A 25,444-nucleotide genomic window follows, 5' to 3' on the forward strand; every position below is an offset into this window, starting at 1 on the left:
GTGCTGAGATATAAAGACTTCACAAGAGATAGGCCTTCTGGGGTGGGATACCACTGAGCTGACAACTTCAATTGATTCTTAATGAAGAAAATTAATTTAATTAGGAGTTACAGCATGGAATTTCATTTTCTAACGGGCCTCACACACAAGTGGCTGTAAAATCATCCTGAAATCAAAGTGACTTTAGGTCTGGACTGGTTTTCACCAGCCTGTCACAAACTGAGAAATCAGCCATTCATTCCTTAGATGGGTCAGGAAAACTGACAGCCTTCCCATGGTCTGCACAGCCCAATCTGTAAAACTTCTCAACTGAACCATCCTCTATAAAACTTATGTAACTGAAACTTTACTCACTGAAAAGTTTTGCAATAGAAAGCTGAGCACATAATACTTTTCCAAAAAGGCAGCCCACCATCTCACCAAATGAAAATTAAAATGCACGTTAGAAATAATTCACTTAACATCAGTTAATTTTCATGAGTCATTCCCACTAACTTCTTGCTAATGATCTGTCCTGGCAGAACACTGTTTCACCTAACTCTTCTTCAATCTTCCTTATTCATTTCAAGGAAAGGTTTTAATAATGGGCAAATGGCAAATAATTAGGCAAAAAAAAAAACCACCACCACAAAAACTTGCCAGTCAACTCCAAAGGGAAATTGCCTCCCTTCCCCCATAAATTTCCAATCACAGAGAACCAGGAAGAAGTTAATCAGTGTGCAACCAGCATGTGGACGCAGGGACACCCACACATTCAGTAAGTTGCAGGCTAATAATTAAAGTCCGCCACATAAACAGCAAAAGGCCAACCTCTTTAGCTATCAGGCAGGTGGTGATTTGAACCACAGATCAATCACCATTCACATCAAAGGAGCAAGAAGCCAATGAGACAAATCCAGTTGGAAAAACTTTGTCCCTTCATTTGATAATGTATCACCTCTTTTTAAAAAACAGTACCTCCCCCCACTATTCCATATCGCAAAATGTGGCAAATCTTTTACCCTGATGGACCTTCTCAGGAAACAGAATCAAATTGTAGACTCCATTCTAGACTCCACAGAAACCATGATAACACACTACCTTGGTGAGGGACAGAACTTAAGTGAAGCTGAAAAACGAGTTGAGAATTTAACTCTTAAGGGAAATTCTTTTTTGATTCCTCACCCGAAGCCATAATTTAAGGCCGTGACTAAAACCAAACTCCTCTGACCTATAAATATATTAAATTTTTCCTCAATAAGATTTACTATCTTTAAAACTCAGATGATCTTTCCCATTTCCACAAAGTGAAATAAATACGTTAACAATCCAAGAAAAAAAATAGCAGCCGCATTAACTGTAGTACCAGTCATAGTCTTGTCAAATGGAGGCTCAGTGCGAAAGATTATTACTCGCCAATAAACCACACAACCCACCGTTCATTACTGCAAGGCTCAGCCCCAACTGGAGGAAAGTTACACAGCAAATGCCATGAAGACTACATAGCCCTTTTCCTTGAACCCAACAGCTCATCCATTCTGTTCCACTTCCAGAACATTCTGTTGTCCAGGTCTGGATCCCTCCCACCTTTTAGGAGGTACTTTTCTACCTGCTGTCTTGTACTACAAGTATGTTCCTATTACCCACACCATAATGGACGCTCCTTGAGGAAGAAGAGACTGTTTTATGGAACACTAAAGCATAGTGAAGCACCCTGCACACAACAGGTTGTCTGCTAGAATGCATTACTTGTGTAGCTTAACAGTTTATAAGGTGCATTCACATGGAGCTTCGAATTCAACCCCCCTAGCTGCTGGGTGAGACGGGGTTTTTTTCCATCCCTTTTCCTGAAGAGAAAACAGAAGCTTAATGACTTGTTCAAGGCCTGAAAACTCTTAAGGAGCAGAGGTAGAACTGAACCTGGAATTTCAAATACCACAACTGCTTCGCTTCCCTTTACCACCAAAGTAAACACTGGTTTTACCTCTCAACCATAGTGTCACCAATCAGCAAGTTTTATGGAAAGCTATGAGACCCAGACGGTTATCAGGTCTGCATTACAAGTTTTCTTTGTGGAGTTATATTCTAATGCAGCTATATTGGGTTTTTCAACTATTGATATTTTGGGCTGGATAATTCTTTGCTGAGGGGGCTGTCCTGTGCATTGTAGGATATTTGGCAGCATCCCTGGTCTCCACCCCTCCAGTAGCATCCCTTCCCCAAATTGTGAAAATCAAAAATATCTCCAGACATTGACAAATGTCCCCCAGGGGAGAAGAATAACTGGATCACACTGGTTGGGAACCACTGAGCTATAGAGAGGTCAAGTTTACCTTGCCTGTAGGTGGGCACATGACCCAAATTGACCAACCAGAGCATCCCACACTGCCCTCCCCTGCCCTCGATTAGTCCAGGAGTGTGTATGTCATCAGGCAGGGCCAATCAGTATTATTTTTCAGTGGGGAGGGTATTAAAAGGACACTGGAAGAGTGAGCAAGCCTCACTCCTGAGATCATGGCACTCTTAGGTCTGGAGCTGCCAATGGTCATCTTTGGTGGCAGGTGGAAAGAAATGAAGCCAATACAAAGGATTGCAGATGTGAGAGAAGAGAGACAGCCCCTTTGATACCGTGTAAGAACATTCGTCCAATAGTGCCTGAAACAAGCTCCACCCCTCAGAATTTTCAGTTCCATGACCCATAAATTCCCTCTTGGTTTGACTTGAGATTCTGAACTTTGCAACCCAGAGAGGCCTGATTCACTGCAATGTGTGAGGCCCAATGTGGGCTTCCCGTCTAACACAGAGTGAAAACCAAGGTCCTTTTCCAGGCCGGCAAGGTCTTTCATGCTCTGGCATCTCCTCTCTTCCCTGCTCATCCACCGTTGCTCCAGCCCCAGGGTCCTCCTCCTTGCTGCCCCTCGACACACAGCCATGCTCTATATGTGCTGGTCCCTCCACCGGGGCCACACCCCTAGTATCAGCATGCCTCACTTCCTCCAAGTCTATATTCTACAAGCCTTTTCTTGTGGGAGAGAAGCAGCCACAAGATCCCCCTTCACATTTTTGTTGGGAGGCAGAGTCTATTTTGCACACATGGCAGAGAAGTACGGCAAGCCATCAGAGATCGGGAACTTGCTCACATCTGGGTGTCTGTTACTCATTGCTGCTCATCTTGATTTGCAAGCATGAAGTCTTCCATTTCCAAGTCTGTGTCTGGGCCCCTTCACCCAGACTGGGCTTGCTTTTGCTGCACGGCACCCCAGTTACATTTGGTGATTTAAACTAATAACATTTCACATCTTGAATTCTAGTTTGTCTAATACTCCAGAAATATTTACTAAGCTCCTAATACATGCCAGGCTCTGTTCTAGGCTTTGGAGACACATCAATGAGCACAACAAACACATCCCTCTGCCCTGATGTACTAAGAATGGGGGTCTCTTGCCACTTTGCACGCAGACATGATTTATTGCCTGTCTGGTCAGACTTTCTGACCGGTGAACTCACATTTTAATGGAACACACTGGAGACATTATAGCAAAGTGTTTAAGAAGGCATTTGAATCAACCCAAGATGGCCTTAAAAAAAGTAATAAGCATAGCCTACACCCATGCCAACGTTTTTCCCTCATGTCCAACATGTGCCTTCCTTTCTTGGGAATCTGACAGACATTTAGGCCCTGGCTCTACAACCGACCTTGCGACCTTGAACAAATTACTTAACACTCTGAGCTTCCACTTCCTCCTCTGTAAAAGGAGAGTAGCAGTAATTTCCTACCTTATAAGGTTGTTGAGAGGATTAAGTGAAGTGCTTTATATAGGAAGCTTAACGACATGAAAAATAGGAGGCAATCAGCATGGGCAGATACTCTGAAGCAAAAAAGCCTATGAAAAATACCTCCCCCACCAGCTTTCTCTCCCAGGAAAGTTCATACTTGGTCACCACAGAATATGCCCATCCAGGTCAACCACACACTAGAGGGATCAGTTGGAAGTACGCCCCCTCCCACCCACTGGTTGGAGAAAACTGAGAGTGGAATTGGAACCTGTTCAGCTGATGCAGTAACAGAGTGGTGGGCACGATCCTGAATCTTCCCAGTGTTGATCCTTTACTTCTAAGAAGTGGTTTCCTCCATGGCAGAATCAGTCTATTTGCTGGTCAAAAGGACTTTTGCTATGGTTTTCAATATACAAGTGGCATGAGGTTTTCCCTGTGCTTCATATACCCTTTCCCTACCAAGCCAGGAGGCAGGATGCATAATGTGGGAGCACTGGCACGGCAGTCAGGGAGCTTGTGTTAAAGACTCAGCTGTGTATCTCGGCAAGTCTTTGCCCTTCTCTGGGCCTTGGTTTTCTCAGGGGTAAAACCTCAGTGGATTAGATCAGGGGTCAACAAATTTTTCCTGTAAAGGGTCAGACAGTAAATATTTTAGGCTTTGAGGGCTATGTAGTCCATGGAATCTGTCACAATTATTCAACTCTGTTCTTGCAGTGTGACAATAGTCACAGACAATACATAAATGAATGGGCATGAATGTGTGCCAATAAAACCTTATTTATGAAAAAGGCTGCAGGCTGGATTTGGCCAGAAGACCATAGTTTGCAGACTCCTAGATTAGATGATCTCTTCTTAGTACCTGCCAGTTCTGAATTTCCATAATTTAATTATTCAAGATTCACCTCCCATCTGGCCTTACAGGAAGTCTCAAAGGCTAGAAAATTCTAAGTTGAAATTAAAAGTCCAAGAAATAATAACAGCTACCATTTATTAAGTGACTGCTATGTACCAAGTATTGTGCTAATGGCTTTATGTGCATTATCTCATTTTGTCCTCAAAGCAATTTGTTGAGATAGATACCATAATTAATCCATTTTATAGGTAAAGAAACTGAGACTTCAGCAGTATAAGTAACCTATTCAACATAATAAAAGTGGGAAGTGGCAGAGCTGGGATTTGAACTGTTGTTTGACTCCCAAGTCCTTGCTCAAAACTAATGAACCATGGGATCAGCACAAAGTTGTCCAGAGACCTACGCCCACTGGCTGCTCCACCCCCTACCCTAATTATTCTTCTATGGACCTTCCAGAAGTTCACGTGAGAAACCCTGTTCTTGCATGCCACATAAATTAAAAGGTTGGGCTAAAAATAACACACAAGTTCACTACTCTAAATGATGAATTGCTTTTTAATGCATAATAATTGACTCCTTGACCAGCTCAAGACCTCACAGCGGCTGGAATACCTAAAGCATGCCTTATTTGGAAGGTGACCACAAGACAAGCACAAGATCTGCTGATGCAATCTGCAGTCTCTCATCCAGGCTAACACAGCCCCATTTAAAGAATTATTTAAATTAAGAAGAAGGGGGAAAAAAAAAAGAACCAAGGACATACATCTTACTATGGTTTATCATGGTTAAACTAATCATCAACGAAACTCTCAAGAAACAGTGGCCTTGGAAAAAATCAAAGGGCAGCTTGGAATGTGCATGGGATCTGCTGGCTGATGAGAGGCATTTCAAGGCGGGGCGCCTGCTGATGTCCCATTAACGCCTGTGCACTGTCTCACTCTGTTAAACTTCAACAAAGTCTCCTTGAGCAACTGGCGATTATTCATTCAGTCTCTTTGGGGCCCTTAGATGGATGCAGGTTTGTAATAATAGAGGTGTATGTTTTGGTTCAGCCACAGTTCCCTTCTCTTGCTTGGTGGTAGACAACCGCACTCTCTAGAGACTTCTAGTGTCCACAGCAGGCACAGTGAAAATGTTAATGCAACAATTCGATAAATACTTAATGGCTCTTTCCTTAGCTTGCTGATGCGATTAAGCAGGAGCCTCATTACTAAAACCTACTTTCATCTCCTCTTTTATTTATGAGCTTTATTCCTTTACACTAACACAGAGCCGAGTTAGGCAAACTGAAGTCATGAATACAGTAGAAAGAGGAACAAACCATTCAATACCAGACCATCGAAACTCAGTGCAAGTCATCTTCTGGCAAGAGGCTTTGCTCCTGTTCCACATTGTGACAGAAAAGGCTGAAACAGAGCTAGACAAGGAGCCATCTCAGGAATAGAGATCAGCTATTTTTACCATGATAGTAATATTCAGAGGAAGGTGAACAAAAAGACAGGGTCTCCGAATCCATTTCTCACCTCCTAACTAGCCAGGGCTGGTTATTTATTATTATCGTATATTATATAATATATTCGACTAACAATGATTGTCTCAGTGGATTTCACTCTTCCCACTCACACAGCCCTAGTCATTCTTTGAGCCCAGCTCAAATGTCACTACCTCTTGGAAGCTTTCCTCATCCCTCCTCCTACAGCAAAATTAACCATTCCTTCCGTTGTAATCCCATGTGCTTTGTTGAAAATGCTGTTATAGTTTTATCTCACTTAAGCACAACACTCAGGAATAGTAGAGTTGAAAGTGAAGACTCAAGTCCAACAGCATAGATTTGCCACTTACCAGCTGTGTGATCTTGGGTAAGTTACTTAACCTCTCAACACTGTACAGTCGTCTCTTGGTATCCGTGGGGATTATTGGTTCCAGGACCACCCGCCCCCATGCTCAAGTCCCTTATATAAAATGGCGTAATATTTGCATATAATCTATGCACATCCTTCCATATACTTTAAATCATCTCTAGATTACTTATAACACCTAATACAATATAAATGCTATGTAAATAGTTGTATTGTTTAGGGAATAATGACAAGAAAAAAAGTCTGTACATGTTCAATATAGAGGCAACCATTGTAGGCCTTTTAATCCGCGGTTGGTTGCATCTGCGGATGTGGAATCTGCGGATATGAAGGGCTGACTGAGTTTACTTATCTTTAAAACGGAGATGATGATGGTACCCGGAAAGACTATTGTGATATGTGAGATAAACGATTTGGTACTTAGCAAGCACTCAAATGTTCTAATAGCTAGATAGCTCTATCTATATATCACACATATATACATATACACATTACATGCATATATATGTATGTATATACATGTAGATATGAGGTTTCAGATTCCCTCTACGTACACATGTAGAAGTGTGTAGTATATGTAGTATGTAGAAGGAACCTGAAACTTTATATCTACCTTCTCTAGTTTCCCATTCAGGATAAGAAGTTGTGAACCTGGTTGGCTAAATTCTAAGTCACAGTAGTGAGTAAGGTCACTTTAAAAGGCCACATCCCCAGGCACTGTTATCTTGCTCCCACGTCCCTCCTTTCACGCAGCTTGGTAGGTAAGTGGGCTACAACAAGGCCTGACAACTTTCTTTCTGCATGCATGCCTGAGCTTGTTGGTTACTGTACTTGTTTCTATTCTGTGTGACTGGAGAGAAGGTTTGGTAGGATCTCAAGATATGCATTAATGTTTAGTGGGAGGTAGAAGGCCCCATTTAGGCTTCAACTGCAGCCATGCACCCTGGTCCAGCCTTTACAGGGCTCTCAACTGAAGGATGATGGTTGTCATCCTTCCTTAAAGGTACCTTGGGAATGTCTTTGGAAGGAGCAAGGTACAAATCATCTGTCACCTCATTCCTAATATTATGCATGTGTATCTCCACTCAATGCTTGATGGCAGACACAGGGAGAGGGAGTTGAAGGTGGGCAGACCTGGTTCAAATCCCAGTCTGCTACTACAAGGCCTTGGGAAGACGGTAATATCTCCGAGGCTCACGTTCTGCCCTTGTTACTTACCCCAACATCTCTCTTGCCCCCTCAGTAGCAGGATTCCAATTATCTAAGCATACTAACAGCTAGAGTAGATGCAGTCCTCAGCCTCTTCTGTAGAGATGAGCAGCCATGTGACCAAGTTCTGACCAAGGAGATGGTAGTAGGATTGGGTGTGACTTCGAGAAATCTCCTTAAAAAAGAGTAGATGTGTACTCCTTCCCCCTCTTTTTCTTGCTGCCTGGAATACAGAGGTGGTGGCAGCAGCTGGGACCATGGAATGACTCTGAGGAAGGAAGCCATATGCTGAGGTTGGCAGGGCAGGAAAAGAGAAACCTGGGTCATTATGACATAGTGAAGTTGCCAGACCAGCCCTATACAGCCACTTCTAAACTTCTTTTGCAGGGAGAGAAATAAATGCCTAACTCATTTATGCCACTGGTGAGTTTTTCTCTGTCTTGCACAGCCCAGCTTAATCATTACTGATAATAAGGCCCAGCAATAATGTCAATAAAACTATGGCCTGCAGGCCAAATCCAGGCCACCACCTGTTTTTTTATGGTCCATGAGCTAAGAGTGATTTTTAGAGATGAACATTTGCAATCAATTTGATGATAGGGAATAGTAACTGTAATCCCCACCCCCTCAAACAAGAATTCCATTCGTCTCATCAGTAGACCTGTATTACAAAAAAGTTATACTCAATTATTATCATTATATTTTGAATTTTGTCAATAAAAATTTTGTGGAAATATGTTTTTTTGTTATATAAGCACCAATATACTGTCCTCGATTTTGCCTCTTGACTCACAAAACCTAAAATAGTTATTATCTGGCTTTTTACAGAAAATGTTTGTGATGTAGAAAAGTCCCAAATACACTGCTAGTTATATATAAAATGCTCAATAAATGACAGCTATTATCATAATTAAATCTCCATAAGAGATTGTCACTGAGGTTGCTCAATTATTTGTTCATTTTTTAGGAGATATTATAATCCTACAGAAAAGTATGGCTTAATTCTTTGTTGACTTGAACAGATAAAAAAATCTTCCAGAGTCAACCTCACCCTTCCCAAGCACCTCCACTTTCTTTCGTACTTCTCGGTCACCAGGTAATAAAAAATAAACACCTGAGCATAACAAAGACACTTATAGTCTATAGCTTCCTATTCCTTCCTCCCCACTCCATCTGTCATAGATGTATTATGAAGGCCACCTAACAAAACAGGGACAAAATGGATAAGACAAAGGGACAAGATAAGCCTAATTTCATTTAGATCTCTCTGGAATGTTTGGTAACTGGGCTTAATATCCATTCTATATTTCCCCAGCTAATTCCAGATTGGACATGTGCAAATTGCCAATCTGGCACAAATTAATGGAACCTTGGGCAAAGCCACATATATGATTCTACCGTTCACCACATAATAATAATGCTTTATCCATTACCAAACTCAAACTAGATTTGGGATCTAAGAAGAGTCTCTCATGTATGTAACACCAAGAGCCACTGAAGCATCAGTTCCAACCTTTCACAACAAAGGAAAATTACATGGCTGAGTTAAACCAGCAGCTCCCAACCTTTTTGGGCAATGGTGCCAAGTGTCTGCCACATACCCACATCACTCTGCCAGTCTGTGCCAGCTCCTTCCTCCACGCTTCTGCCTCCAACCCTTCAGTAGGACACGCTCTAATCTGTAAAACAGTTTTGGTTGTTCCAAATACAAGGCTTGGGATTATGAAATGGGAGTGTAGGATTAGTGCAGTGGAAGCCCCAGATGGAGAAGAAAAGGGACATCTGTGGCCCATCATGGGCAGGCAGGGAAGAAAGGGCTCACCTGGCAGTGGCAGTTGGGGCGTGAGTAAATGAATGAGGTGGCACTGAGTGGGACACTGGGAAGTGGTGTTGTGTCTCTGGCTGGGTGTTGACTTCTTCGAAATTACCACATCCAGTCCCAGCCCATGGGATGGCAGGCCAAGGGAAACGTATTCTGGAAAGTGTAGTGGTTCAAAAGATTTCAACACATCAAGGAAATGCAGGCTTGGCCGGTGGCTTAGGCGGGTGGTGGGTAGGCCAGGGAAGGATGTCAGTCCCTTTAAATCAGCCATGACTCTTAGTTAGGAGAAGTTCTTGATGTTATAAACCATCTGAAGCAGGCAATTAGGGCAGTGGGGGGTGGGGGGGTACTTCTTGATTAAAAGTATCACGGATTTTTTCTCAGCATTGTATGTTCCCCCCAAAGATATGTATTAGAATGTCTGTAACAGCATTCTTTGTAATAGGCTCTAACTAAAAACTAACCAAACGCCCATCAACAATTTAATGGATAAATTGTGATCTATTTAACAACGGAATACCATACAACAATTAAAATGAATGATCTACAACTGTATACAACAAAACGATTGAATCTCACATACACAATGTTGAGTGCAAGAAGCCAGATACGAAAGAGTACATATGGTATGATTTCATTTATGTAAAGTATAAAAACAGGCAAAATCTATATGCTAGAAGTAAGGATAGTACTTAGCAGTAAGAGGATGGAAGAAGGGGCACAGAATGGACTTCTGGGACACTGGTGACATTTTACTCTTAATCTGTCTGCTGGTAACATGGGTGTGTTCAGTTTACAAAATGTCATTGAGCTGGACACCTACATGTTCCCTTTCCTATAGGTATATTATACTGCAGTCAAAAGATCTTAAAAATATAATATGGCCTTTGCGAGATCGGGGACCATAATTTGCTAGTTCTGAAAGGAGCCCTGGATATTCTTGGGATGGGGTAGCCCATATCACCTCATTTGACCATAAGGTTCAAAGAGAAGGAACATGATAATAGTGGTAGTAGCAGCAGCAATAGTAAAAATATATAATTATAGTAATAAGCTAATATTTACTCAGTATTCACCTGTGCTAAGCACTTTACAAGTATTATCTCACTTAATCTTTATAATAATCCTATAAAGTCTGTGCAATTACATCCCATTTTATAGTTGAGGAAACTGAGATTCCGAGGGGTAAAGAAATGGGCCCTGACTCCTGATTTAAGCATCTTATTGCTTCCCCATGTGGCTGGGGTAGGGGTGGGGTGGGCGGGAGCTCTTGGCAAAGCAAGAACTTGATCCAGGGCTCCCGACTCTTGAGTCAATATGCCCCGTGTGGCAGTTGAAAAATGGCCCCCAAAGATATGTCCATGTCCTAAGTCCTGGAACCTTATGTTACCTTATTTGGGAAAAGGGTCCTTGTTGATATAATTAAATTAAGGATTTTGAAATGAGAAGATTATCTGGGTGAGTCCTAAGTGTCATTGTAAGTGTCCTCATAAGACAAAGGCAGAGGGAGATCTGACACATGCACAGAGGAGACGGCAATGTGAAGACGGAGGTAGATGTTAGAATGATGAGGCCACAAACCAAGGAACACCAAGGACTGTGGACAGACACCAGAAACCTGAACAGGCAAGGAACGGACTCTCTCCCAGAGCCTCTGGAGGTAGTATGGCAGAGAATACTTTGGTTTCCAAACTTCTGGCCTCCAGAATTGTATTTCTATAGCTTTAAGCCACCAGGTTTATTACAATTTGGTACAGCAGCCACAGGAAATGAATACACTCTCCATTATCTAAACATCAAATGGCATCATCTGAAGAATGTTCTACCAGATGGCAGATGGCAACAGGGTCCCCGAAAAGCATCCTGTGATCACACAGGCTTGGGAAACAATGTTAGACAGGTTTCTTTATGGTTGAACTTCTCAGGACCTTTACCATGTTTATTGTGACTCATGTGTCTTTGAAAGGGAATACAGTAATGCAGAAATTCCCAAACTTAACTGAAGGAGCCCACTGAACATTCCTAGGAAGTGCTGCAGTATCTCATGCCGAAAGCACTGATGAGACCCATGAGGGAACAAAGGCCTAAAAATTTAAGGGTTATTATTTTGCCAAGCTCATGATCGTTTTTCTAAAGCCCCAAAACATGGCATAGTTGTTACCAGGTCACGAGTTGGACTGGATGATCTCCATGAGTCCTTCCAAATCTAACAATCTCTAATTCTTTATGCACAAGACCAAAGATGGTTCTTGCCCATGACAGACATTGCTAATCAATCACAGCACCATTCCCTGAGCTCTGAAAGGGCCCCCTAATCTTAACCAGAGTTCCAGGCAAATGAAAGTTCTGCACTATTCCTGTCCTAATAACTTGATGAATAGTCCAAATAAATACACCATGGCTTGTGGGTTTTCAGAAATGTCTGTATTATTTTCTTCCAGCTCAGGGAAGAACATCCTCATTCCCATCAATATCTATTGATTTTTTTCCCATTTCTAGAACATAGAATCCTTTGCTCTGATTTTTAAATGAGTCCTTCAGCAATGATATTGGGTGAGAGCCTTTGGGAGCAGGAAGGGGAGGAAGTTTGGGGAATCGTACTTTGTTCTCTGGGCAGGATTTTTTCCAACAGATTAAAATATATACATGTTTATTGCCCTCTGAGTTCCAAAGCCATTCGTGGGAGTTGTAGTTGATCTTAAAAGTCTTTGCATCCCAAGTCAATTCCCAGAACAGCAGCTGCATCTGATCAGACTTCCTCAGCAGGAGAGTTCAGAAGCTCAGGGTCTTCAAAGAAAACCATTAGCTGGGGGAGCAATTCTTAAAAGGTGATGAAACACTAATGCCTCTCTCCTACTGCAATGACACCTTCCTCCAAGGGGTTCACAGATTTCCACATGGGGCAACTATCACTGACCTTCTTTTACAATAAAAAAACCTGAGGCTCAGAAACGTTAAGTACGTGGACCTAGTGGGGTCATGAAGCACATTAGAGTTTCCATCTCCCAGGAAAGAAGAGGAAGACAAGAAAAGGAGGAGAGTGAGTGATAAAAATAATTTTAAAATTTTTCATTAACTATTTTCTTGTAGTTGCTGTCAAACACTGAGCTAGGATATGCTCATTCACCTTAGTAAGCACCTACCAGGTGGCAGCTACTGTGTGCTGAAGATGGGAGTTAAGTGACACAGTCCCTGCCCTTAAGGGACTAGAAGGGAGAGGCAGACAGTCATCATATTGAAAAACAAATATTTCAGATCTTGAGAAGTTCCTTGGACAAAAATTAAGAGGGTAATGTAGCAAAGAAAAATATGGTATGGGGGGGAGGGGTAAAGCAAAGGCAGATAGGAAGTCCTCTTGGCAGAATGACATTTAAGCTAAAACTTCAATGATGAGAAGCTGCCAGCCAGGCAAAGTTCTAGAGGAAGAGTATTCCAAGTAGAAAGAACAGCAAGTGTAAAGGCCTAGAGGCAGGAAGGAGCACTGAAGGGCACTGAAGGGCCAGGGTGGCTGGAGCACAGGAACTAGGGTTTGGGGGAGGGAGATGTCCTTGCAGAGGTAGGCAAGGGCCAGACTTTGTTGAGGTGGGGGGGTCTCACAGCTCATGGTCAAGTGTTTGGATCTTGTCCTTATTGCAACGGGCTGTTGTTAGAAGGTGTTAAACGGAGGAGTGGTATGACCTGATTTAAGCTTTAGAAACACTAGGTATTTGGGAAGGTTATTGAGAAATCAAGATGAGAAATGATAGTCACATACACTAAAGTTGTGCCTGGAAAGAGAGTGAGCAGTAGCCCCATTTGGGATATATGTCTTTTCTATCATATCTTTTATTGAGGTATAATTTACATACAGCAAAATGCATATCTTATGTGTAGAGTTCGGTCAATTTTGACAATTGCCTTTACCCGTGAAACCCACACTGTATCAAGATATAAAGCATTTTCAGTACCCCAGCAAGTTACCTTAAGCCCCCTTCCTGTCAGTCCTCCTTCCTCCACCCAACACAATTTGGGATATATTTTTGAGGTAGAGCTCAAAGGACGTATCCCCACCAGACCGGATGTGCGAGTGTGTGGAAAAGAGAAAGATCAAAGATGCCAAAAGTTTTCAGCTTGAGCAACTGGGTGGCTGGAGGTGCCATCTGCTGACCTGGTAAAGCCTTGGGGAGAGGAATAAATCTAGAGTTGTGTTTTGACATATTCAGTTCAAGAAGCCTATTTAACATCTAATGAAGACACTGAGAAGAAAGTTGTGTGTTTAAGTCTGGAGCTCAGGAGAGAAGTCCAAGCTGAGGACGTAAATCTGGTAGTCACGGCATGAAGCCATGGACTGGATGATGTCAGCAAGGGAGCAGATAAAGATGAAAAAGAGAAGAACAAAGAGAAAGAGGATGAACGAAGTCCAGGAGAAACAGCAGCAAAGCAGACTGAGGCAAGAAGAAGGTATGGCAAGTGGGATACACAGAGCCTACAGAAGAAAGAAGGAGGTGACCATGTACCCCAACGCTCCTGACGGGTGGAAGGTGACTTCTACATCTCTAAAACTTACTTAACCCTTCCCAAAACTCTGTAGAGTAGGTCATAATTATTCTCGTTTTACAGAGAAGGAAACCGAGGTCCAGAGATGTAAGTGACTTGTTCAAAGGCACACTGCCAATAAGGAGCAGAGCCAACATATTGAAGCATAGCAGCTTCCTCCAGTGTGTTCTGCAGGCGAGGCTGCACAAGGGGTTCCAGGGTCACATTAGCAATGGAACATGCAAAGCCAAAGTTTCACTAGCCCAGGGCTCAGTGCCTTTAACATGCTAGCATGAATGGTGAGTCCTCGACAGGGGGATGTAGGATATCGCAATTTCCAAATATACATGGAACCATTTTTTGTCTTCTTGTTTGGAGGAGCAATTCACCAAACAGAGACTCCCTAGAACACAGTGTGGGAACCACTACTGGAAGGCAACACGATCACGTCTTCAAAATGTGTTTGAATAACGTCCAAAGTGCTACCACAGACGTTACGTCACTTGGACCCAAAGGAGAAAGGGTTGACATGAACATTTCATTTCACAGATAATGGAGGCAAAGCACACGAGATTAAGTGGCTTGTCCTGTATCATTATCCTGCAGCAATTAAGCAAGATAAATCAGCACCGGTCCCTGTGCCCAGGAGCAAGAGAAACCAGGTCAGGCCAAGGGGGAATCAAGCGAGAGGCCTACATGAGGCTCCTCCTCGCCTCTGTCCCTCTTCTTTAGAACCTTCCCTTTGCATTTGCTTTCCTCAGGAATCTAATGGGGGAGGGGTAGTTTATGCAGAAAATGGAGGGAAAAGAGAGGCTTCAGGTGGGCTCAGGTCATGGGCATTAGGAAAACTGTCTTGGGCACGTGAACTGTGAAGGGTCATGTGAGAGGATCCTGTGGGAAATGTACAGATCAGAAGAAAGGAAGTGGCACTGGGAACTGTGGAAGGGGACAAGGGAGGGGACAAGATTGCCTTAAGGATTCCAAAAGCTGGGGGATTTAAAGCACCTCACAAATCAATCCCCCTGATCTGGAGTCATCTTGGTTCAGCAGTTAGAGAACTCAAAGCCAATTAGCTGGACGCTCCTCAAGCATTAACTTTAATGCCTACACCTCTATGCAGTCTCCCTCAATTCTGCCAGAGTGGACTGCATACAAGGGGCCCCCAGGGACTGCTGCTTAATGAATGCCAGCATCGTAGAGAAGGGTCTTTAGCAGAGCGGGCTCATTAGGTCCAAATTGTAACGAGAAGACCCCACCACCCCCAACCACCACCAAGAGCTTCAGCTTGAAAGCATGGACTCTGGAGTTGAACAGTCACAGGTTCAGGTCCCCTGCATGGCCACTTAGCTGTATGACCCAGGAGAATTCCTGAACCTCTCTGAGCCTATCCTTCCTCATCTGGGAATGAGGGATGATTGTAGCACCTACTCCATTGGGTTACTGTGAGGATTTTAAACGATAATGAACAAAAAGCAGTGTATCTCAAGATAGAGTTCAAGGTCCCAACTGGGTTGCTTCTTAAAATGCAGATTTCCAGGTCTTACCACAGACCCACTGAAACAGACTCGCTGAAGGATATTCTTAAGCACAGTGAAGACTGAGAAAGATTGATAAGACATCTAATCTGTGCCTGGCAAAATCTCAGTAAGTTAACAGCTATCTTTCTGTTTATTACTACTATAATACACAAATATGAGACCTCTTCTCCAGGCTGGACAGCCTGGTGATCAAAATTCGAATTTATCTGAAAACCAACTCAATAGATACTCGCTCATCCTCAAAAGCCTGAACAAAGCTTCAATCATTGGAAAAATTAAATATTTTGTGAGTAATTACAGCAGCCTAGTTGAATGCAAAGTAACCTTTTGCAAATGTTCCCAAGAAATCCAATAGTCAGTTATTTTTTTTAAAAAAAGTCATAAGAAGCAAATGTTCCAAGACATGATAAACAATGTCACGTACACACTCCCTGTGAATTGGCATCTTGCCTGGGAAGGTGCTTTGTGAGAAGGGAGACCCTCGGGATGGGTACAATGATTTCTATACACAGGCTGGCTGTTAAAGTCACATGTGAAGCAATTCTCAAAGGCCTCTGGGCTAAACTTGCAGGGAAATCATTCATGAGTTTTCCCAGACACTGAGTCCCACAGTACCTGTGTCTGTCTGTTCCCTCCACCGCCCCTACATCTTCCATTCTTCTGGAAGACGTTCAGATACAATCTTTGCAAAAATGAGTCTTTCTCTGCTTGTCACAGAGCAGCAGGATATGAAAAAAGAACATCACCAAAGAAAACTGCATGGTAATCAAATGCTAAGTATACTGAGAAAGAACCCCTCGCCATTTAGATTTTGGGAAAATAAAAAATAGCAAAGAAACTTTTTTGGAACATTGCATTGAAACTCTCACTACAATTTCCATGAAGTTTCATTATATTCAACGAGGATTACCATTCTGTGTTTTGGCAGCTAAAAAAATTATTCCCTCTGCTTCTTCTCATTGACATCGGAATATCACACTGAGATTATATGCACCCAGAGCTCTCCTATTTGATTATACGACTAGGAAGTGCTTAATGTGACTGGGTACCTTTCAGGGAAGATTAAGAAAAATAGCTTGGGGAGCATAGCGTCTCTGAGATTTGCTTTTCTAAATTATTAAAAACTGCAGATCTCTGTAAACACGACTACACAAAGCAGCACGTTGTGTCCCTCGGTTGTCCCTTACAGTCCTTTAATTGCCCATTCTCCACATGGCTGATGCACTTCAGAGCAAACCCAACACAGAACCACTTTGCCTTTTTCTGCAAACAGCTCTACAAAGACCATAAATGTCACCACCAAATTGGTAAGCACTAGTTCAAACCTTTGCATCTCTCATTCCTCAAGACATCTGTGTCCCTAAGGATAACAATCCGGGCTTAAAGGAAATCTTGGGAAAAGCAGCCAAGAGCTGTTCCTGCTGAGGCTAGTGGGAGGAGGCCAATGGGGAAGTGGGGTCGATAAAACTGTCTCAAAAATAAGTTCCATCTTAAAAAGCTCATGAAGGGAACGAGAGAGATATTTCAGTTTCTTAAATGGAAGCACAACCCCAAAAACAAAAAATAAAAGGCTTGTTGATGGAGAGGCTTGCAAGACTGGGAGAGGCTGAAGGTATCGCTGTAGAAAGATTGCCTAGTAACAGAGCTTTCTTGTCTGTATTACACCCAAAGCTGTGTACCATCTGAGGCTGATTCAGGAAAATACTCAAATCTCCTGGTAATTTCCTGCAGACAGGACGTTTAATCATCTCCAAGCCTCCACCGCAAAAGAAAAAAAAAAAAAAAACCTAAACCAAATGATTCACACTCTTAAAACGAATCTGCCTTCGGAACAAGAACCGTTTTCTGCTCTTGAAAAGCAGCCACGATTTGTTATTCTAACAAAGTGTTCTTTTCCTCCAAACAGAAATAAAAGTCGCTCAAGGAGGGCTTGTACTGATTTCTGTTCTGCATTTCTTGAAACTTCCATCCAGTCAACAGTTTCTCCTGGCAGGTTCTCAGAAATCCAGGGAGAGCTGGGTAGTCAGTGACTAAGAACACAGGATCATTTTTATAAGCCTCCTTCACCCCCACTTTTTGGCCCCATGGGAAGATGTTTTATTGTAGGATGAGCAGAATTAGCTGCACATATAAATTCTTCCCTGCTCAGCTCACTTGACACCTTTATCTGAATTGCCCAACGGCTGGGAAGATTTGGCAATTGATGATTTGAAAAGGAAAGGCCCAAATCTTCCCCAAGCGGTATTTGTTCTTTCTGTACATACAGGGCCATGTCCATTTCTCTAATTACTCAACTAGTTGCACAGATAAAAACATCTGCTTGCAGAAAGCAGGGAACCCAAAGTATACAAATGATTCACACCACCTAAACAAGTGCAAATAAAGGCCAGCCCAGCAAAATGAGAGCCTCTAAAAGCCAAAATAATTTAATATGGGCGGAAATGGAGTTTGGCAATCCACGCACCAGACTTTGCTCCAATTTTGGAAGGCATTTCTTCCAGCTGCCTCATCTTTAAAAAAAATAAAAAGCAACTCTGACCCTCCACATTAGACTTCCAACTTCTTGCTTAGGTACACAAAAGTGAACAGATCCGGGAAGGAGGGACATGAAGCTGAAACTGCATCTTTTAAACAAACCTTACCCCTCCCACCAATCCGCATGGATTATTTTGGTTTTAAAATTTCCCAGGATACAGCTGCCCAGGCACCCCAGATTTGCATGATCCTGGTCCTCACCAAGTTCTGACTCTCCCAGCAGCTGAGAGGGCACATTTGGAAACCGGGGAGAGCAGGGTTCCAATTAACTCCCCACCACCCCCTCCAACAGCTTTCTCCATCCTATAGACTCCCCTATGTGAGCTGGGAAGGGCGGGGGCCTCTCACCCACCCCCAATTCAGAAAGAATAAATTAACAAACCCATAATTGCTTAATTATGGAAATCAACCAAGGAGAAAAGGAAAAAATTTTAAAGTTCTTGGAAAATAAGCAATAAGGAATGTGGTAGAAGTAAATAATTTTTTAAAGTAAACCTTCCTGGAGATATTAAAAATATGTTTTGATAGCGTAAGGGAAATAAATAAGTAGGTCATTAGCAATAAATACATTTTAAATATTTGAGGGAAATGAATTGTAAGAGAATAAAGATTATTTAAAAAGCAAGTTCAGTGAAGTTTAAATGTTTCCCCCAAAGAAGTGCTAATACAATATTATCCCCTCCTCATGATTATATTACTATTATTGGATAATAAAGCGGCTGCGCAAAAGCTGGGGGACACAGACCAAAATGATCCCCTAGGTCGTCTTCCCAGAACTCATGACCTCCCCCCAGTGTCTGTGTGGCAAGGGACATCCCTTCCAGAGGGTCGTTTCCCAGTTCAAGACCCCTTTTCCAGGGGAGGGTCCTGAAAACCAAGAGCAAATGCGCCCCAGCGCCCCCTTCCGTGCGCCCGGGCCATGGGGGGCCACTTACCCAGCTCAGCCTTGCATTGCTCGCCGCTGCGGCGCCTCCGCCGGCCTGGGAGGAGAAGGAAGGGGGCCGCAGACCCAGGGGCCGGGGGTGCGGCTGCGGCTAAGAAGCCCAGCGGGGCGTCTGCCGCCAACTGCCCGGAGCCAGAGGGGGCCCTGCAGGGGCTCCGCGCAAGGGGGATAACATTCCCAGGGCGGTGGCAGCTGCTCCGTGCGCAGCGCTGGATCCAGGAAAATCGCTCAGGTCCTGGGCAGAGAAGCTCCAAGCTCTCCAGGCTGCCTCCCAGCTGCTTAAAGGGACGCCTCCCCACCTCCCGCTCTGCTTATTGGTGAAAATTCTGAGCCACAGGCCAATCCTAGGCCTGTTCCCAAATTGAGATTTCAATCAAGGGAGCTACTGCTTTAAAATTAGCAAGGGATGATGGGCGGGGGGGATGTTTAGCGGCCTTTCAGAAGCAGAAGGACACAGGCTCTCCAGCCCTTGCACGCAGAGGTCCCAAGAGCTGGCAGTGGCTAGAAGAGCAAGATTATACTGTGCAGAGCAGAGGAAGCCAGGGGACATGCTGGACCCTTGGCCTTCACTGCTCCCACCCACTTCCCCCCAACTCACTCATCCTTCAAGTCTCATCCAATTCATCACAGACGCTGGAGACCCTCTATTCCTGGGAAGAGCCCCCACGCTATGTGCTTAGAAGCCTCCCCATTATCCCCCCTTCCAGACACCCATCACACTTCCACTTCTTTGCTTTACCTGTCGCTCCCTTTACACTCTAAGTTCCACCAGAGCAGGGATGTTATCATCCGTCATCATGCTGTAGCACTCCCGGCCTAGAACACTGCGAGCTCTCAGTAAATATTTGTTGGTTGAATGAATCAATGAATAAATGAAGGAATGAACAATGAAATACACCCTGTTAGCTGTGAGGATACAAGTGTTAAAATTAGGGGCCGCCTTGGTAGCGCAGCGGTTAACTTCGCGCCCTCTGCTTTGCGGGCCCTGGGTTTGCTGGTTTGGATCCTGGGCGTGGACCTACATACTGCTCATCAAGCCATGCTGAGGCGGCCTCTCATATAGAGCAACTAGAAGGATGTACAACTATGACATACAACTATCTACTGGGGCTTTGGGGAGAAAAAAGGAAAAAAGGAAGATTGGCAACAGATGCTAGCTCAGGGCCAATCTTCCTCAAAAAAAAAAATTTAAGAGGCAATATTCAAGAGTCCAGACAAGACTATTTCTTGTCTGAAATTATGAGACACACTCAAAAATAATGTTTACCAGCTATCTGGGCATCCCTTAGCCTCAGACAAGAGATGTGTCTCCATCTCTTACTAGTTATGTAAACCCGTGCCTCAGTTTCCTTTTCTGTAAAGCATGACCATGACATCTCCCATCTCACAGGGCTGTTGTAAAGATTGCATTAGCTCATGGCTGGACTAGAGGAGGTGCCCCGTTCATAGCTTTAGGCTATCGAATATTCAATAGCTGTTGTTATTATGGAGATCAAAATACATTTGCTGGAGGTTGGGACTAGTCTGACTGCTGGCTTGGCTTCTTGGTGAGTACCTTCATTCATGAAACAGATATGAATTAAGTGCCAACTCAGCACCAGGCCCCATGCTAGGTGCTGGCGTCACCAAGGAAAGATAAAGTCCTTGACCTCAAAGAACTCATAGTAGGGGTGGGAGTGTGTATTAGAGGTTTCCAGAGAAACAGAACCAATAGGATATATATATATATATATGCAGATATGAGGAGATTTATTATAGGAATTGACTTGCATGGTTATGGAGGCCGAGAAGTCCCACAGTCTGTAGTCTGCAGGAGAAGCAAGAAAGCCAATGGTGTAACTCAGTTCAAGTGCAAAGCCTAAGCATCGGGGGTCAATGGTGTAAGCCCCAGTCTGAGTCCAAAATCCTGAGAACCAGGAATGCCAGTGCTGGAGAATAGGAGAACATGGATGTCTCAGCTCAAGCAGAGAGAGCAAATTGACCCTTCCTCCACCTTTTTGTGCTACTCAGGCCCTCAACGAATTGGATGATGCCCACTTGCATGGGTGAGGTGATCTTCTTTAGGAAGTCTACTGATTCAAATGCTAATCTCTTCCACAGACACACCCAAAAATAAGGTTTACCAGCTATCTGGGCATCCCTTAGCCCAGTGAAGTCGACACACAAAATTAACCGTCACTGGGTGGTAGCAAGAAGAGAGAAACAGACATATAAAGAAAATTCTCTTAAATGATACTCAAGCAAAGACATATGTACAGAAATGTTTATTGTAGGATAGTTTATAATATCAAAATAACTGAAAAATATTCAAAAAATAGTGGAAATGGTTAAATATATTATGGTACATCCATTTCATGAAATACTATACAGTGGTGAGGAAAAAGAGGCAGAGCTAAGTGCACTAGTAAACAATGAACACCAAAATATATTGCGAAGTACAGTGTAGAAGGTAAAACATATTCCCACTTGCATAAACAAATCTTCAGTTATTGTGTATACAACACATGTATGCTGTATATGCATAAAACGCTTCTAGAATGATACCTAAGCAAATGGTAAATGTTATTATATCTAGCAAGGTGGTTTGAGAACTAGGTAGGTCTAAGATGGGAAGGAGACTAATATTTCATCATATATCCTTGTGTATTATTTGAATATATTACCATGAGCTTGTAATAAGCTCCTGGTTCTGGCAATATGGCAGAACAACCTGAAAATTCCAACCCTTAGATATGCTAGACAAAATATACCAAAAATTCTTTTAAGTGCTTAGCTGATTCACAATAAAGAAAAGAAAATACCCAGGTGTTAGAAATAAAGAGGTAACTGAAAATAAGAACGGTGAGCATGCAAACTCATGCTGTGGGTATGAGGTAGAGGGGAAGGTGGTTGGCAGCAGGGGAAAAGTTTGTCTTTGTTCCCTAGGGGCTAGGGATTTAATGCCCATGCAGGAGAGAAGACAAGGCCTTGGGACAAGGAGAAGCAGGAAGTTGTTATGAGACCTCTGCAGAAAACCAGGAACACTCATCGAGGGCTGCACCCTCAATGAACAAATAGATTAGAAAAACTATCAGCCACCCCAAAGAAACTTGTCCATCTCTACCTGTGTTCTGAGTAGGGGGGAAATGTTTAAGCTGAGAATTAAAAAGCCTAGGCCTGTGCCTTTCTTGAGAACGGAGTTCAAATAAAAAAACGTCAGAATCAGTAAACTCTCACTGAAAAATTAATATAAATATTGGTCCTGTTCATGACATGTCAAGAATAAAGCAAATGAAAAATTGCCCTGGAGAGCCAGTTCCGTAACCCAGGCTACAACTGGCCCCGCAAAGCATGAACTCGCAATAGTAAATTACATAACACTCAGGAAACTGACAGTACAAGTCAACAAATATGAAGCTCAAGAGTTAGAGCTTCACATTCTGAAAAAGAACATGAAGTAAAGTTTAAAATGATTAAAAACTTTAAAGCTAGAATTGAAATCCTATAAAAGAAAAGACGTGATCCCTTTCTCTCCCCATAGATTCATTCAAATTAAAAACTCTACAGATAGATTAAACAGAAGGTTAGATACCGCTGAAGAGAGAAATATAGATCTCAGGATATTATATAAAATGAAGCACAAGGGATAAAGAGTTGAAAAATATGAAAGAGAGGTGAAGAGATGTGAAGGATAGAATGAGAAGGCCCAACATACGCCTAATAAGAGTCCCAGTGGGAGACAACAGAGAAACTGAGGAGAGGGGTAAAGGCTGAAAATTTTCTAGAATTTATAAAACTCGTGAATCCTCAGATTCAAGAAGCACAAGGCATCTCAAGCAGGATAAATAAACATAAGAACATCTGCATGTACTAATTATTCATAAAAGTACAGTTAATAAAAAACTAAAGTGAGGAAAAATGAAACAGTTTAATAATGCCACAACAGAGTAAGCAGAAGGCATTCATAGTATAGAAGAGAAGCAACTCTGCCATCCACATTTAGAACTGGACTAGATTTCCCTAAATCTTTCATCCCCAAATATAATGAATTCTGAACTACCGTATCTTCCTGAAGGCCTAGCTGTACATTACATACAGTGCCCATGTACTAAGGCGAAGTGGCCAAGATCTCCCGGAAAAGATGCATTCAATTCAGCCATGAAACAAAAGAGGCACACAAACAAACAACGCCCCTGTCCTCAGAATCTTACTCTGGTGGTGGAGGCAGCAGATAAAAAGACCATCACAGAACGGACAGGGTCATAAGGGAGTATAAACTGCTATGGAAACACAGAGAAAGATAATCTCAACCAGCCCTGCAGGAAGAGGTGGTACCTCAGGGAAGACTTCCTGGAGAAGGTAACATCTGCACGGAGAGAGGTGTATCTTCAGGGGAAAACACTTTAGAGTTAAGCTTGGCTTTAAATCCCAGTACTGCCACTTATTATCCTGTGACTGTGGCCAAGTTATGTAACTTCTCCAAGCTTCATTCAGCTCATCTGCAAAATGGAATCCATATCACTAGTCTTCGGGTTGTTTTGAGGTTTAGAGATAATATATGTAAAGCATTTAGCAGAATGATTGATTTTTGGATTTTTCAGATCTGGTCCTTTCCAGAAAGGAACTTAAAATATAGTTCCTAAAAAATAACTAATGAAGGCTGCATATGTTAAGTGTCAAATATGTGATTCTCTACAATGTTAAATCCCAAAACTGTGATGAAATTCCTGTGTATATCATTAAACCTTCAGATTCCCAACCCAAATCAAGTTGAAAGAATTCAGAGTCTAGCAGGGGAAGGGACAGATGGACCCTCCTCAGTATTACTCAATAGGTTTGTGAATGACTAGGATGATGGATGAAGGCGAAACTTGTCAAGTCCAACCAAAGATGCCAAGTTGCTGGCCTCTGCCAATGCTCAGCAGATAAGGACACAAAGTGATCTAGCCAATCTGCAGGAAAGGCCTGAACTAAAGTAGATGAAAGTCTATAATGGCAAGGGCTGTTGCCTGCCCTTTGGAAGAAGCACTGAACTGTGCAGTCTTAGAGAGGAAAGAATGGGCCAAGAACATGCTTTCCATTCATTCCTTCATGCACCATTTAACAAACACTTATCTAATGTCTACTATAAGAAAGGGTTTGCCTTAAAGGCTGGGTAAACATGGAAAAACATGAATAAAACATGATGCCTGCCTTCAAGGAGCATAAAACGTAGTGATCTGAAATCCTCTTCACTTGAAACTGCCCATGCCCTCCAACATTCTTCCTTCTACCATTCAGTGGTATCCAGCCTTTACAAACCATCTGAAGTTTGCACTAGAGATTAAACACCATTATGTTTCAGAATGGCAAACAGATTTCATCTCCTTGGCTAACACTAATTGATTAGTAGTGGCTTCCTAGAGTGCTGACTTGACAAGAAGTCTGAGGCTATATATGGCAAGAAAGCATGCTGTGATTGATTAGTGATGTCTGTCATGTGGATGGAGAAGGAGTGACAGCACTAGTGCTTTAAATTTGACATCTCCCATCTAGTCCAACCCCCTCATTCCACAGATGAGAAAACAGAACAGATCTTTCTTTCTTTCTGCAGCATTTTAAATTCAGCAACACTAGCAGGGGCAACCGAGGAGAACCTCCATATCTGAAATGTTGCTGAGAGAGAGAAAAAAATCTATAGCTTGGAATATTTCTGATGAGCTTTTAAGATATGCACTGAAATCCTTTAGCAGCCTTTGTATTCTACAGCAAACTGACTAAATGGAGAAAGCTACTGACTTTGATTTCCTGGTTAGCTACCAAGTGCATTCCCCCATCCCCATCCCCCCGACACACGAGATTATATTAAATATATGTAATTTGAGTATGCTTGATGATTTAAAATGATTGAGGGATAGAAATGTCTATAAAGTGAATATATTTCAGAAATACAAAATGAATAAACATATAGAACAGCAATTAACATGTCATTTAAGAAAGGACAAAGATTTTTATCATTTTATTCTATTAAATGGTACAGATATCATCAACTAAAGAAAGGAAAAGAAAAGCCCTTATTTATTTTCATACAGACACTTTATATCCTGGGGCCTCTGTAACACTAACTAAGGAGATAGGGTCTGTCCCCGTTAAGCGTTTCCACGCCCAATCTATCAACACTCACAGCCTCACCCAGCCCAATCACAATGAATCCGGGCTCACTCGCCACAGAGCACAGAATGGTATAAACAGACAACAGATAAGCAGGAAGCCCAACCCCAGCCTGATTCAGATACAAAGAACAAATTGTAGCATTTGATTAATATGCCAGCTCTTCTGTCATGCCAGCTGCAAAGTGAATTTTATAGAAAACCAACTCCTTGAGAAAGAGGTCTAATTAATTCAGTTATATAAACTTCAATGCAATATTAGGGGGAGGGGATGGGGAAAAAGAGA

At 42.6% G+C, this 25,444-nt stretch overlaps 1 protein-coding gene across 2 annotated transcripts in view; it reads right to left on the bottom strand.

The window, feature by feature from the left end:
• PRICKLE2 (prickle planar cell polarity protein 2) overlaps nucleotides 1-25,444 on the bottom strand; it is a 308,989-nt gene that overhangs the window by 131,501 nt on the left and 152,044 nt on the right. The window contains exon 1 of one of the 2 annotated variants that reach the window (XM_058562455.1): nucleotides 19,023-19,319. The exons of the other annotated variant lie outside the window; for it this stretch is intronic. The gene's annotated coding sequence lies outside the window, so the exon portion shown is untranslated. Of the gene's footprint in view, nucleotides 1-19,022; nucleotides 19,320-25,444 lie in introns of those variants that run through there. 2 annotated transcript variants of the gene reach the window in all.

Source organism: Diceros bicornis, chromosome 2 (genome assembly GCF_020826845.1).
Source record: "Diceros bicornis minor isolate mBicDic1 chromosome 2, mDicBic1.mat.cur, whole genome shotgun sequence".
Classification (NCBI taxonomy): domain Eukaryota; kingdom Metazoa; phylum Chordata; class Mammalia; order Perissodactyla; family Rhinocerotidae; genus Diceros; species Diceros bicornis.